This window comes from Oncorhynchus tshawytscha, unplaced genomic scaffold (assembly GCF_018296145.1).
Source record: "Oncorhynchus tshawytscha isolate Ot180627B unplaced genomic scaffold, Otsh_v2.0 Un_contig_612_pilon_pilon, whole genome shotgun sequence".
Taxonomy (NCBI): domain Eukaryota; kingdom Metazoa; phylum Chordata; class Actinopteri; order Salmoniformes; family Salmonidae; genus Oncorhynchus; species Oncorhynchus tshawytscha.
The window spans coordinates 220,748-235,000 of NW_024609596.1; the positions used below are offsets into that span (position 1 = coordinate 220,748).

The 14,253-nt window shown below is 53.2% G+C and overlaps 1 pseudogene; it reads right to left on the reverse strand.

The window, feature by feature from the left end:
* The window catches only part of LOC121845234, an 82,562-nt pseudogene that overhangs the window by 58,044 nt on the left and 10,265 nt on the right, over positions 1 to 14,253 (reverse strand).

A 14,253-nucleotide genomic window follows, 5' to 3' on the forward strand; every position in this document is an offset into this window, starting at 1 on the left:
CCTGACAGTAGTGTGTAACCCCCTCCTTACCTGACAGTAGTGTGTAACCCCCTCCTTACCTGACAGTAGTGTACCCCCCTCCTTACCTGACAGTAGTGTGTACCCCCCTCCTTACCTGACAGTATAGTGTACCCCCCTCCTTACCCGACAGTATAGTGTACCCCCCCTCCTTACCCGACAGTAGAGTGTACCCCCCTCCTTACCCGACAGTATAGTGTGTACCCCCCCCTCCTCCTTACCCGACAGTATAGTGTGTACCCCCCTCCTCCTTACCCGACAGTAGTGTGTACCCCCTCCCCTCCTTACCCGACAGTAGTGTGTACCCCCTCCCCTCCTTACCCGACAGTATAGTGTGTACCCCCCTCCCCTCCTTACCTGACAGTATAGTGTGTACCCCCTCCCCTCCTTACCCGACAGTATAGTGTGTACCCCCCCTCCTCCTTACCTGACAGTATAGTGTGTACCCCCTCCTCTTTACCTGACAGTATAGTGTGTACCCCCTCCTCCTTACCTGACAGTATAGTGTGTACCCCCCTCCTTACCTGACAGTATAGTGTGTACCCCCTCCTCCTTACCTGACAGTATAGTGTGTAACCCCCTCCTTCTTACCTGACAGTAGTGTGTACCCCCCTCCTTACCTGACAGTATAGTGTGTACCCCCCCCTCCTTACCTGACAGTATAGTGTGTACCCCCCTCCTTACCTGACAGTATAGTGTGTACCTCCCCCTCCTTACCTGACAGTATAGTGTGTACCTCCCCCTCCTTACCTGACAGTATAGTGTGTACCTCCCCCTCCTTACCTGACAGTATAGTGTGTACCTCCCCCTCAATACCTGACAGTATAGTGTGTACCCCCTCCTCCTTACCTGACAGTATAGTGTGTACCCCCTCCTCCTTACCTGACAGTATAGTGTGTACCCCCCTCCTTACCTGACAGTATAGTGTGTACCCCCCCTCCTTACCTGACAGTATAGTGTACCCCCCTCCTTACCTGACAGTATAGTGTACCCCCCTCCTTACCTGACAGTATAGTGTGTACCCCCCCTCCTCACCTGACAGTATAGTGTGTATCCCCCTCCTTACCTGACAGTATAGTGTACCCCCCTCCTTACCTGACAGTATAGTGTGTACCCCCTCCTCCTTACCTGACAGTATAGTGTGTACCCCCCCTCCTTACCTGACAGTATAGTGTGTGTCCTCCACAGTATAGAAGCCGCTGGCTGTCCCCCTCAATGTAGGAGATGTCATTTTCAAACACCTGGTGGGGCAGAAGAGTTGGCAAGGTTTTCTACAGGCCGTGTGTGTGTGTGTGTGTGTGTGTGTGTGTGTGTGTGTGTGTGTGTGTGTGTGTGTGTGTGTGTGGGGGGGACCTACAGCGCTGAACTCTTCGGACTCGTCTCCCATCTCCTCTCTGATGGTTCGACACTCCGCCCCCAGGTAGTTACGGAGGTTGACGGCGTGGATGGCAGACCCGCCTTCTTATCCAGCGTAGCTTCCTGACCGATCCAGTAGAATATCTGCCAGTTCAGGGCTCCGTTGTCGTCCAGGAACGTCTGGGGGGTTAGAGGAGGGGTAGGGGTAGGAGGGGTGGGGTAGGGGGTTCAGAGGAGGAGGGGGTAGAGGATGGGTTAGAGGAGGGGTGGGGGAGGAGGGGTGGGGGGGGTAGAGGGTAGAGGAGGGGTAGGGGGTTTGAGGAAGAGGGGGTAGAGGAGGGGTGCGGGGGTTCAGAGGAGGGGTAGAGGAGGGGTGCGGGGGTTCAGAGGAGGGGGTAGAGGAGGCGTGGGGGGTTTGAGGAGGTGGGGGTTCAGAGGAGGGGTGGGGGGTTCAGAGGAGGGGAGTTACTAGGTTACTACATAACTACATAACAGTACAATATGAAATCATATGTTGTCTCATGGAAATGAGGCTTCACAGTGCTCTGTTCAGACTAACTGCTAGTCCCTACAGTAGACACTATTAAACCACTGTGTTCTGTTCAGACTAAATGCTAGTCCCTACAGTAGACACTATTAAACCACTGTGTTCTGTTCAGACTAACTGCTAGTCCCTACAGTAGACACTATTAAACCACTGTGTTCTGTTCAGACTAACTGCTAGCCCCTACAGTAGACACTATTAAACCACTGTTCTGTTCAGACTAACTGCTAGTCCCTACAGTAGACACTATTAAACCACTGTGTTCTGTTCAGACTAACTGCTAGCCCCTACAGTAGACACTATTAAACCACTGTGTTCTGTACAGACTAACTGCTAGTCCCTACAGTAGACACTATTAAACCACTGTGTTCTGTTCAGACTAACTGCTAGTCCCTACAGTAGACACTATTAAACCACTGTTCTGTTCAGACTAACTGCTAGCCCCTACAGTAGACACTATTAAACCAGTCACTTTACAGGGCAAACCTCAACAGTACTGTGCTGCTAGCTAGCCTGACCAGTACAGATTCAACCAGGCCTGACCAGTACAGTTTGTGTGTTACCTTGAGGATGATGTAGCAGTGTGTGTGTGTGTGTGTGTTACCTTGAGGATGATGTAGCAGTGTGTGTGTGTGTTAACTTGAGGATGATGTAGCAGTGTGTGTGTGTGTGTTACCTTGAGGATGATGTAGCAGTGTGTGTGTGTGTTACCTTGAGGATGATGTAGCAGTGTGTGTGTGTGTTACCTTGAGGATGATGTAGCAGTGTGTGTGTGTGTTACCTTGAGGATGATGTAGCAGTGTGTGTGTGTGTTACCTTGAGGATGATGTAGCAGTGTGTGTGTGTGTGTGTGTGTTACCTTGAGGATGATGTAGCAGTGTGTGTGTGTGTGTGTGTGTGTGTGTGTGTGTGTGTGTGTGTGTGTGTGTGTTACCTTGAGGATGATGTAGCAGTGTGTGTGTGTGTGTGTGTGTGTGTGTGTGTGTTACCTTGAGGATGATGTAGCAGTGTGTGTGTGTGTGTGTGTGTTACCTTGAGGATGATGTAGCAGTGTGTGTGTGTGTGTGTGTGTGTGTGTGTGTGTGTGTGTGTGTGTGTGTGTGTGTTACCTTGAGGATGATGTAGCAGTGTGTGTGTGTGTGTGTGTGTGTGTGTTACCTTGAGGATGATGTAGCAGTGTGTGTGTGTGTGTGTGTTACCTTGAGGATGATGTAGCAGTGTGTGTGTGTGTGTGTGTTACCTTGAGGATGATGTAGCAGTGTGTGTGTGTGTGTGTGTGTGTGTGTGTGTGTGTTACCTTGAGGATGATGTAGCAGTGTGTGTGTGTTACCTTGAGGATGATGTAGCAGTGTGGGTGTGTGTGTGTTACCTTGAGGATGATGTAGCAGTGTGTGTGTGTGTGTTACCTTGAGGATGATGTAGCAGTGTGTGTGTGTGTGTGTTACCTTGAGGATGATGTAGCAGTGTGTGTGTGTGTGTGTGTGTGTTACCTTGAGGATGATGTAGCAGTGTGTGTGTGTGTGTGTGTGTGTGTGTGTGTGTGTGTGTGTTACCTTGAGGATGATGTAGCAGTGTGTGTGTGCTACCTTGAGGATGATGTAGCAGTGTGTGTGTGTGCTACCTTGAGGATGATGTAGCAGTGTGTGTGTGTGCTACCTTGAGGATGATGTAGCAGTGTGTGTGTGCTACCTTGAGGATGATGTAGCAGTGTGTGTGTGTGTGTGTGTGTGTTACCTTGAGGATGATGTAGCAGTGTGTGTGTGTGTGTTTGTTACCTTGAGGATGATGTAGCAGTGTGTGTGTGTGTGTGTGTTAACTTGAGGATGATGTAGCAGTGTGTGTGTGTGTGCTACCTTGAGGATGATGTAGCAGTGTGTGTGTGTGTGCTACCTTGAGGATTATGTAGCAGTGTGTGTGTGTGTTAACTTGAGGATGATGTAGCAGTGTGTGTGTGTGTTAACTTGAGGATGATGTAGCAGTGTGTGTGTGTGTGTGTGTTAACTTGAGGATGATGTAGCAGTGTGTGTGTGTGCTACCTTGAGGATGATGTAGCAGTGTGTGTGTGTGTGTGTGTGTGTGTTAACTTGAGGATGATGTAGCAGTGTGTGTGTGTGTTAACTTGAGGATGATGTAGCAGTGTGTGTGTGTGTGTGTGTTACCTTGAGGATGATGTAGCAGTGTGTGTGTGTGTTACCTTGAGGATGATGTAGCAGTGTGTGTGTGTGTGTTACCTTGAGGATGATGTAGCAGTGTGTGTGTGTGTGCTACCTTGAGGATGATGTAGCAGTGTGTGTGTGTGCTACCTTGAGGATGATGTAGCAGTGTGTGTGTGTGTGTGTTACCTTGAGGATGATGTAACAGTGTGTGTGTGTGTGTGTTACCTTGAGGATGATGTAACAGTGTGTGTGTGTGTGTGTGTGTGTGTGTGTGTGTGTGTGTGTGTGTGTTACCTTGAGGATGATGTAGCAGTGTGTGTGTGTGTGTGTGTGTGTGTTACCTTGAGGATGATGTAGCAGTGTGTGTGTGCTACCTTGAGGATGATGTAGCAGTGTGTGTGTGCTACCTTGAGGATGATGTAGCAGTGTGTGTGTGTGCTACCTTGAGGATGATGTAGCAGTGTGTGTGTGCTACCTTGAGGATGATGTAGCCAGTGTGTGTGTGTGTGTGTGTGTTACCTTGAGGATGATGTAGCAGTGTGTGTGTGTGTTTGTTACCTTGAGGATGATGTAGCAGTGTGTGTGTGTGTGTGTTAACTTGAGGATGATGTAGCAGTGTGTGTGTGTGTGCTACCTTGAGGATGATGTAGCAGTGTGTGTGTGTGTTAACTTGAGGATGATGTAGCAGTGTGTGTGTGTGTTAACTTGAGGATGATGTAGCAGTGTGTGTGTGTGTGTGTGTGTTAACTTGAGGATGATGTAGCAGTGTGTGTGTGTGCTACCTTGAGGATGATGTAGCAGTGTGTGTGTGTGTGTGTGTGTGTGTTAACTTGAGGATGATGTAGCAGTGTGTGTGTGTTAACTTGAGGATGATGTAGCAGTGTGTGTGTGTGTGTGTGTTACCTTGAGGATGATGTAGCAGTGTGTGTGTGTGTTACCTTGAGGATGATGTAGCAGTGTGTGTGTGTGTTACCTTGAGGATGATGTAGCAGTGTGTGTGTGTGTTACCTTGAGGATGATGTAGCAGTGTGTGTGTGTGCTACCTTGAGGATGATGTAGCAGTGTGTGTGTGTGTGTTACCTTGAGGATGATGTAACAGTGTGTGTGTGTGTGTGTGTTACCTTGAGGATGATGTAGCAGTCAGCCTCGTAGAACTTCCCCTGGAACGCCTCGTCTACCTGCATCGGAACAAAGTTCTCTATCTGCCACACAAACACACCAGGAACCTACACACACACACACACAGCAAAGTTAGAACAGTACAACTGCACACACACGCTCAAACACAAACCTCCTCCCCCTATCAGATTAGAGCCATAATGGAGACATCTACCCCCCCCACTATCAGATTAGAGCCATAATGGAGACATCTAACCCCCTATCAGATTAGAGCCATAATGGAGACATCTACACCCCCTATCAGATTAGAGCCATAATGGAGACATCTACCCCCCACTATCAGATTAGAGCCATAATGGAGACATCTACCCCCCCCACTATCAGATTAGAGCCATAATGGAGACATCTACCCCCCACTATCAGATTAGAGCCATAATGGAGACATCTACCCCCCTATCAGATTAGAGCCATAATGGAGACATCTACCCCCTATCAGATTAGAGCCATAATGGAGACATCTACCCCCGCCCCTATCAGATTAGAGCCATCTACCCCCCTATCAGATTAGAGCCATCTACCCCCCTATCAGATTAGAGCCATAATGGAGACATCTACCCCCCTATCAGATTAGAGCCATAATGGAGACATCTACCCTCTACCCCCTATCAGATTAGAGCCATAATGGAGACATCAGATTAGAGCCATAATGGAGACATCTACCCCCCTATCAGATTAGAGCCATAATGGAGACATCTACCCCCCACTATCAGATTAGAGCCATAATGGAGACATCTACCCCCCACTATCAGATTAGAGCCATAATGGAGACATCTACTCCCCCCACTATCAGATTAGAGCCATAATGGAGACATCTACCCCCCCCACTATCAGATTAGAGCCATAATGGAGACATCTACCCCCCCCCACTATCAGATTAGAGCCATAATGGAGACATCTACCCCCCACTATCAGATTAGAGCCATAATGGAGACATCTACCCCCCCCCACTATCAGATTAGAGCCATAATGGAGACATCTACCCCCCCCACTATCAGATTAGAGCCATAATGGAGACATCTACCCCCCCCCCACTATCAGATTAGAGCCATAATGGAGACATCTACCCCCCCACTATCAGATTAGAGCCATAATGGAGACATCTACCCCCCCACTATCAGATTAGAGCCATAATGGAGACATCTACCCCCCCTATCAGATTAGAGCCATAATGGAGACATCTACCCCCCTATCAGATTAGAGCCATAATGGAGACATCTACCCCCCGCCCTATCAGATTAGAGCCATAATGGAGACATCTACCCCCCTATCAGATTAGAGCCATAATGGAGACATCAGATTAGAGCCATAATGGAGACATCTACCCCCCTATCAGATTAGAGCCATAATGGAGACATCTAACCCCCCCCTATCAGATTAGAGCCATAATGGAGACATCTAATCCCCCTATCAGATTAGAGCCATAATGGAGACATCTAATCCCCCCCCTATCAGATTAGAGCCATAATGGAGACATCTAACCCCCCCTATCAGATTAGAGCCATAATGGAGACATCTACCCCCTATCAGATTAGAGCCATAATGGAGACATCTACCCCCCTATCAGATTAGAGCCATAATGGAGACATCTACCCCCTATCAGATTAGAGCCATAATGGAGACATCTACCCCCTATCAGATTAGAGCCAAAATGGAGACATCTACCCCCTATCAGATTAGAGCCAAAATGGAGACATCTACCCCCCTATCAGATTAGAGCCAAAATGGAGACATCTACCCCTATCAGATTAGAGCCAAAATGGAGACATCTAACCCCCTATCAGATTAGGCCAAAATGGACGACATCTACCCCCCACTATCAGATTAGAGCCATAATGGAGACATCGGCCTACCCCCTATCAGATTAGAGCCATAATGGAGACATCTACCCCCCCATGAGATTAGAGCCTTGTTAATGGAGACATCTACCCCCCATGAGATTAGAGCCATAATGGAGACATCTACCCCCCTATCAGATTAGAGCCATAATGGCGACGACGGCCTACCGGGGAACAGGAGGTTAACTGCCTTGTTCAGGGGCAGGACGACGGCCTACCGGGGAACAGGAGGTTAACTGCCTTGTTCAGGGGCAGGACGACGGCCTACCGGGAACAGGAGGTTAACTGCCTTGTTCAGGGGCAGAACGACGGCCTACCGGGGAACAGGAGGTTAACTGCCTTGTTCAGGGGCAGGACGACGGCCTACCGGGGAACAGGTTAACTGCCTTGTTCAGGGGCAGGACGACGGACTAGCCCGGCCAAAACCTGAACGCCGCTGGGCCTACCTGTCCTACGTCCTCCATGAAGAACTCGGAGTAGTCCAGCTGTGGTTTCTCCAGACTCTTGTCCCAACGACGCGTGTGTCCCAATGACGCATTCAGTTCCCCATACTTCTGATCGCCGTTCTCCTACACACACACACACACACACACACACACACACACACACACACACACACACACACACACACAGTAAGGGCTCGGTTTCATTTGAAGCATGTCATTGGCACATTCCCAACAGAGGATGCTGGTGGGTGTAAATCTAAGAGGACTAGCTCCTTTCAATCTAGGAATGAAACCCAATGTTCATACCTCTCTCCCTCATCCACCCCTCCCTCACTCTCCTCCATCCATCCACCCCTCCCTCTCTCTCTCCTCAATCTACCCCTCCCTCTCTTCCAAACCCCCATCCCCCTCTACTCCATCCACCCCCTCTCTTCTCCATCCAACCCCACCACCCTCCCTACCTCAAAACTCTTATTTCTCTTGTGTGACATCACTCATCCCCTTGAGGACCTGTTTAGCCTGGTCGTCTTGACTACTGTCCTTCCTCCTCCTCAGCCTCATCTTCCTCGCCAGGGGGTCCCGTGGGCTGGCCCCTACACACACAAACACACACAAAATGTATTGAGCGTATCTAAAGCAAGTCAGTGCATTTCTCTGTCTGGTCCACAGACAGGTCTGGATGGACAGAGTATCAGTGTGTAGCAGTGGGGGGGGAAATTTCACCTCCCCCAAACCCAGACCCACCTCCCCTAGACCCACCTCACCCAGACCCACCTCCCCTAGACCCACCTCACCCAGACCCACCTCCCTCACCCAGACCCACCTCCCCTAAACCCAGACCCACCTCACCCAGACCCACCTCACCCTAAACCCAGACCCATCTCCCTAAACCCAGACCCACCTCACCCAGACCCACCTCCCCTAAACCCAGACCCACCTCCCCTAAACCCAGACCCACCTCCCCTAAACCCAGACCCACCTCCCCTAAACCCAGACCCACCTCACCCAGACCCACCTCACCCAGACCCACCTCCCTAGACCCACCCAGACCCACCTCACCCAGACCCACCTCCCCAGAGACCCACCTCCCTAGACCCACCTCACCCAGACCCACCTCCCTAAACCCAGACCCACCTCCCCTAGACCCACCTCCCTAGACCCACCTCCCTAGACCCACCTCACCCAGACCCACCTCACCCAGACCCACCTCCCCTAGACCCACCTCACCCAGACCCACCTCCCCTAGACCCACCTCCCCTAGACCCACCTCACCCTAAACCCAGACCCATCTCCCTAGACCCAGACCCACCTCCCTAAACCCAGACCCACCTCCCCTAAACCCAGACCCACCTCCCCCAAACCCACCTCCCCTAAACCCAGACCCACCTCCCCCAAACCCACCTCCCCAGACCCACCTCCCCAGACCCACCTCCCCTAGACCCAGACCCACTTCCCTAGACCCCGACCCACTTCCCCTAGACCCACCTCCCTAGACCCAGACCCACCTCCCCTAGACCCAGACCCACCTTCCCTAGACCCAGACCCACCTCCCCTAGACCCAGACCCACCTCCCCTAGACCCACCTCCCCTAGACCCAGACCCAAGACCCAGACCCACCTTCCCTAGACCCACCTTCCCTAGACCCAGACCCACCTCCCCTAGACCCACCTCCCCCAGACCCACCTCCCTAAACCCAGACCCACCTCCCCCAGACCCACCTCCCCCAGACCCACCTCCCCTAAACCCAGACCCACCTCCCCTAAACCCAGACCCACCTCCCCTAAACCCAGACCCACCTCCCCGGGCCCAGACCCACCTCCCCGGGCCCAGACCCACCTCCCCAGGACCAGGACCCACCTCCCCAGGACCCACCTCCCCAGGACCCACCTCCCCAGGACCCAGACCCACCTCCCCAGGACCCAGACCCATCTCCCCAGGACCCAGACCCATCTCCCCAGGACCCAGACCCATCTCCCTAAACCCAGACCCATCTCCCCTAAACCCAGACCCATCTCCCCTAAACCCATCTCCCCTAAACCCACCTCCCCCGGACCCACCTCCCTAGACCCAGACCCACTTCCCTAGACCCACCTCCCCTAGACCCAGACCCACCTCCTTAGACCCAGACCCACCTCCCTAGACCCAGACCCACCTTCCCTAGACCCAGACCCACCTCCCCTAGACCCAGACCCACCTCCCCTAGACCCAGACCCACCTTCCCTAGACCCAGACCCACCTCCCCTAGACCCACCTCCCCTAGACCCACCTCCCCTAGACCCACCTCCCCTAGACCCACCTCCCTAGACCCACCTCACCCAGACCCACCTCCCCAGACCCACCTCCCCTAGACCCACCTCCCCAGACCCACCTCACCCAGACCCACCTCACCCAGACCCACCTCCCCTAGACCCACCTCACCCAGACCCACCTCCCTAGACCCACCTCCCCAGACCCACCTCACCCTAAACCCAGACCCATCTCCCTAGACCCAGACCCACCTCCCCTAAACCCAGACCCACCTCCCCTAAACCCAGACCCACCTCCCCCAAACCCACCTCCCCCAGACCCACCTCCCCTAGACCCACTAAACCCAGACCCACCTCCCCTAGACCCACCTCCCTAGACCCACCTCCCCTAGACCCACCTCCCCTAGACCCCGACCCACTTCCCTAGACCCACCTCCCCTAGACCCAGACCCACCTCCCCTAGACCCAGACCCACCTTCCCTAGACCCAGACCCACCTCCCCTAGACCCAGACCCACCTCCCTAGACCCACCTCCCCAGACCCAGACCCACCTTCCCTAGACCCAGACCCACCTCCCCTAGACCCACCTCCCCCAGACCCACCTCCCCTAAACCCAGACCCACCTCCCCCAGACCCACCTCCCCTAAACCCAGACCCACCTCCCCTAAACCCAGACCCACCTCCCCTAAACCCAGACCCACCTCCCCCGGGCCCAGACCCACCTCCCCGGGCCCGGACCCACCTCCCCAGGACCCACCTCCCCAGGACCCAGACCCACCTCCCCAGGACCCAGACCCACCTCCCCAGGACCCAGACCCATCTCCCCAGGACCCAGACCCATCTCCCCAGGACCCAGACCCATCTCCCCTAAACCCAGACCCATCTCCCCTAAACCCAGACCCATCTCCCCTAAAACCCATCTCCCCTAAACCCAGACCCATCTCCCTAGACCCAGACCCAGACCCACTTCCCCTAGACCCACCTCCCCTAGACCCAGACCCACCTCCCTTAGACCCAGACCCACCTCCCCTAGACCCAGACCCACCTTCCCTAGACCCAGACCCACCTCCCTAGACCCAGACCCACCTCCCCTAGACCCAGACCCACCTCCCCTAGACCCAGACCCACCTTCCCTAGACCCAGACCCACCTCCCCAGGACCCAGACCCACCTCCCTAAACCCAGACCCACCTCCCCAGGACCCAGACCCACCTCCCCAGGACCCAGACCCACCTCCCCAGGACCCAGACCCACCTCCCCAGGACCCAGACCCACCTCCCCAGGACCCAGACCCACCTCCCCAAGACCCAGACCCACCTCCCCAAGACCCAGACCCACCTCCCCAGGACCCAGACCCACCTCCCCAGGACCCAGACCCACCTCCCCAGGACCCAGACCCACCTCCCCAGGACCCAGACCCACCTCCCCAGGACCCAGACCCACCTCCCCAGGACCCAGACCCACCTCCCCAGGACCCAGACCCACCTCCCCAGGACCCAGACCCACCTCCCCAGGACCCAGACCCACCTCCCCAGGACCCAGACCCACCTCCCCAGGACCCAGACCCACCTCCCCCTGCAGCAGATATTACAGCAGGGGATGCTCCAGCCAGTCTCAGTTGGTTCTGAAGAGAGAAGTCGATGTTGTACCACTCTGCTGTCCTGTCCACCGGCTTGGGAGGCATCACCAGGTTGGGGTTCTCACGTACATCTAGAACCTAGAACACACACAGAGGAGAGACCACTTACAACCTAGAACATCTAAAACCTAGAACAGAACATCTAGAACATTTTGAACCTAGAACACAGGGTAGAATGTCTAGAACCTAGAACACAGGGCAAAACACCTAGAACAGTTAGAACCTAGAACACAGGGCAGAACATCTAGAATCTAGAACAGAGGACAGTGTGTACCTCTAGGTCGACGAGGAAGTGGATGGCTTCAGGAAGAGTCACCAGACGATTCTTATTCAGAACCAACTTCTTCAGCTTCCCACACCTACACAACAACAAGTTGATCCACTACACAGCAGGTACTGTCCAAAACATCAAAACATGTCACAAAATGGCATCATGAAATACCGGCTGGGAAGCATGCGGACGCCTTAAGTGTGTGTCTACTGACAGAGTCCCTCGGGTATGACGTGAGGTACCCACCTACAGAGTCCCTCGGGTATGACGTGAGGTACCCACCTACAGAGTCCCTCGGGTATGACGTGAGGTACACACCTAGAGTCCCTCGGGTATGACGTGAGGTACCCACCTACAGAGTCCCTCGGGTATGACGTGAGGTACCCACCTACAGAGTCCCTCGGGTATGACGTGAGGTACCCACCTAGAGTCCCTCGGGTATGACGTGAGGTACCCACCTACAGAGTCCCTCGGGTATGACGTGAGGTACCCACCTACAGAGTCCCTCGGGTATGACGTGAGGTACCCACCTACAGAGTCCCTCGGGTATTAGTTCCAGGTTGTTGTTAGCAGCCATGAACTCCTGCAGACTGGATAACTTCCCCACGCCAGACGGAACTCCATCAAAGTCCAGCTTGTTACTGTTCACATAAAGCTTCTTCAACCTCCCCAGCTTACAGATAGCAGACTGGAGAGAGACAGAGACAGGGGGTGAGACAAAGGGCGCAGTTTAAGTCCAAACCTGTGACGTCTACGTCAACGAACGAGCAGTGTTGTTGGACCCATCTGCAGCCCCTGAACTCACCCTCAAAGATGAGGTCAGAATGCTGCTCTACCCAGATGAGCTACTGTCACCAACAGATCAGGTCTACCCAGATGAGCTACTGTCACCAACAGATCAGGTCTACCCAGATGAGCTACTGTCACCAACAGATCAGGTCTACCCAGATGAGCTACTGTCACCAACAGATCCAGGTCTACCCAGATGAGCTACTGTCCCCAACAGATCCAGGTCTACCCAGATGACCTACTGTCACCAACAGATAAGTTTTGACCTACTGTCACCAACAGATCAGATGACCTACTGTCACCAACAGATCCAGGTCTATCCAGATGAGCTACTGTCCCCAACAGATCCAGGTCTACCCAGATGACCTACTGTCACCAACAGATCAGATGACCTACTGTCCCAAACAGATCAGGGTCTCCCCAGATGACCTACTGTCCCAAACAGATCAGGGTCTACCCAGATGAGCTACTGTCATAACAGATCAGATGACCTACTGTCACCAACAGATCAGATGACCTACTGTCACCAACAGATCAGGTCTATCCAGATGAGCTACTGTCACCAACAGATCAGATGACCTACTGTCCCCAACAGATCCAGGTCTACCCAGATGACCTACTGTCCCCAACAGATCCAGGTCTACCCAGATGACCTACTGTCACCAACAGATCAGATGACCTACTGTCCCCAACAGATCCAGGTCTACCCAGATGACCTACTGTCCCCAACAGATCCAGGTCTACCCAGATGACCTACTGTCACCAACAGATCAGATGACCTACTGTCCCCAACAGATCCAGGTCTACCCAGATGACCTACTGTCCACAACAGATCAAGGTCTACCCAGATGTCCTACTGTCACAAACAGATCAGATGACCTGTCCCCAACAGATCCAGGACCCAGATGACCACAGTCCAACAGATCCAGGTCACCCAGATGACCTACTGTCCCCAACAGATCCAGGTCTACCCAGATGACTACTGACAACAGATCCAGGTCACCCAGATGACCTACTGTCCACAACAGACAGGTCACCCAGATGTCCTACTGTCACAAACAGATCAGATGACCTACTGTCCCCAACAGATCCAGGTCTACCCAGATGACCTACTGTCCCCAACAGATCCAGGTCTACCCAGATAACCTACTGTCCCCAACAGATCCAGGTCTACCCAGATGACCTACTGTCCCCAACAGATCAGATGACCTACTGTCCAACAGATCCAGGTCTACCCAGATGACCTACTGTCACCAACAGATCAGATGACCTACTGTCCAACAGATCCAGGTCTACCCAGATGACCTACTGTCCAACAGATCCAGGTCTACCCAGATGAGCTACTGTCCCCAACAGATCCAGGTCTACCCAGATGACCTACTGTCCAACAGATCCAGGTCTACCCAGATGACCTACTGTCCCCAACAGATCCAGGTCTACCCAGATGACCTACTGTCCCCAACAGATCCAGGTCTACCCAGATGACCTACTGTCCCCAACAGATCCAGGTCTATCCAGATGACCTACTGTCATCAACAGATCAGATGACCTACTGTCCCCAACAGATCCAGGTCACCCAGATGACCTACTGTCATCAACAGATCAGATGACCTAAAGTCCCCAACAGATCCAGGTCTACCCAGATGACCTACTGTCACAACAGATCAGATGACCTACTGTCCCCAACAGATCCAGGTCACCCAGATGACCTACTGTCCAACAGATCAGATGACCTACTGTCCCCAACAGATTCAGATAACCTACTGTCCCCAACA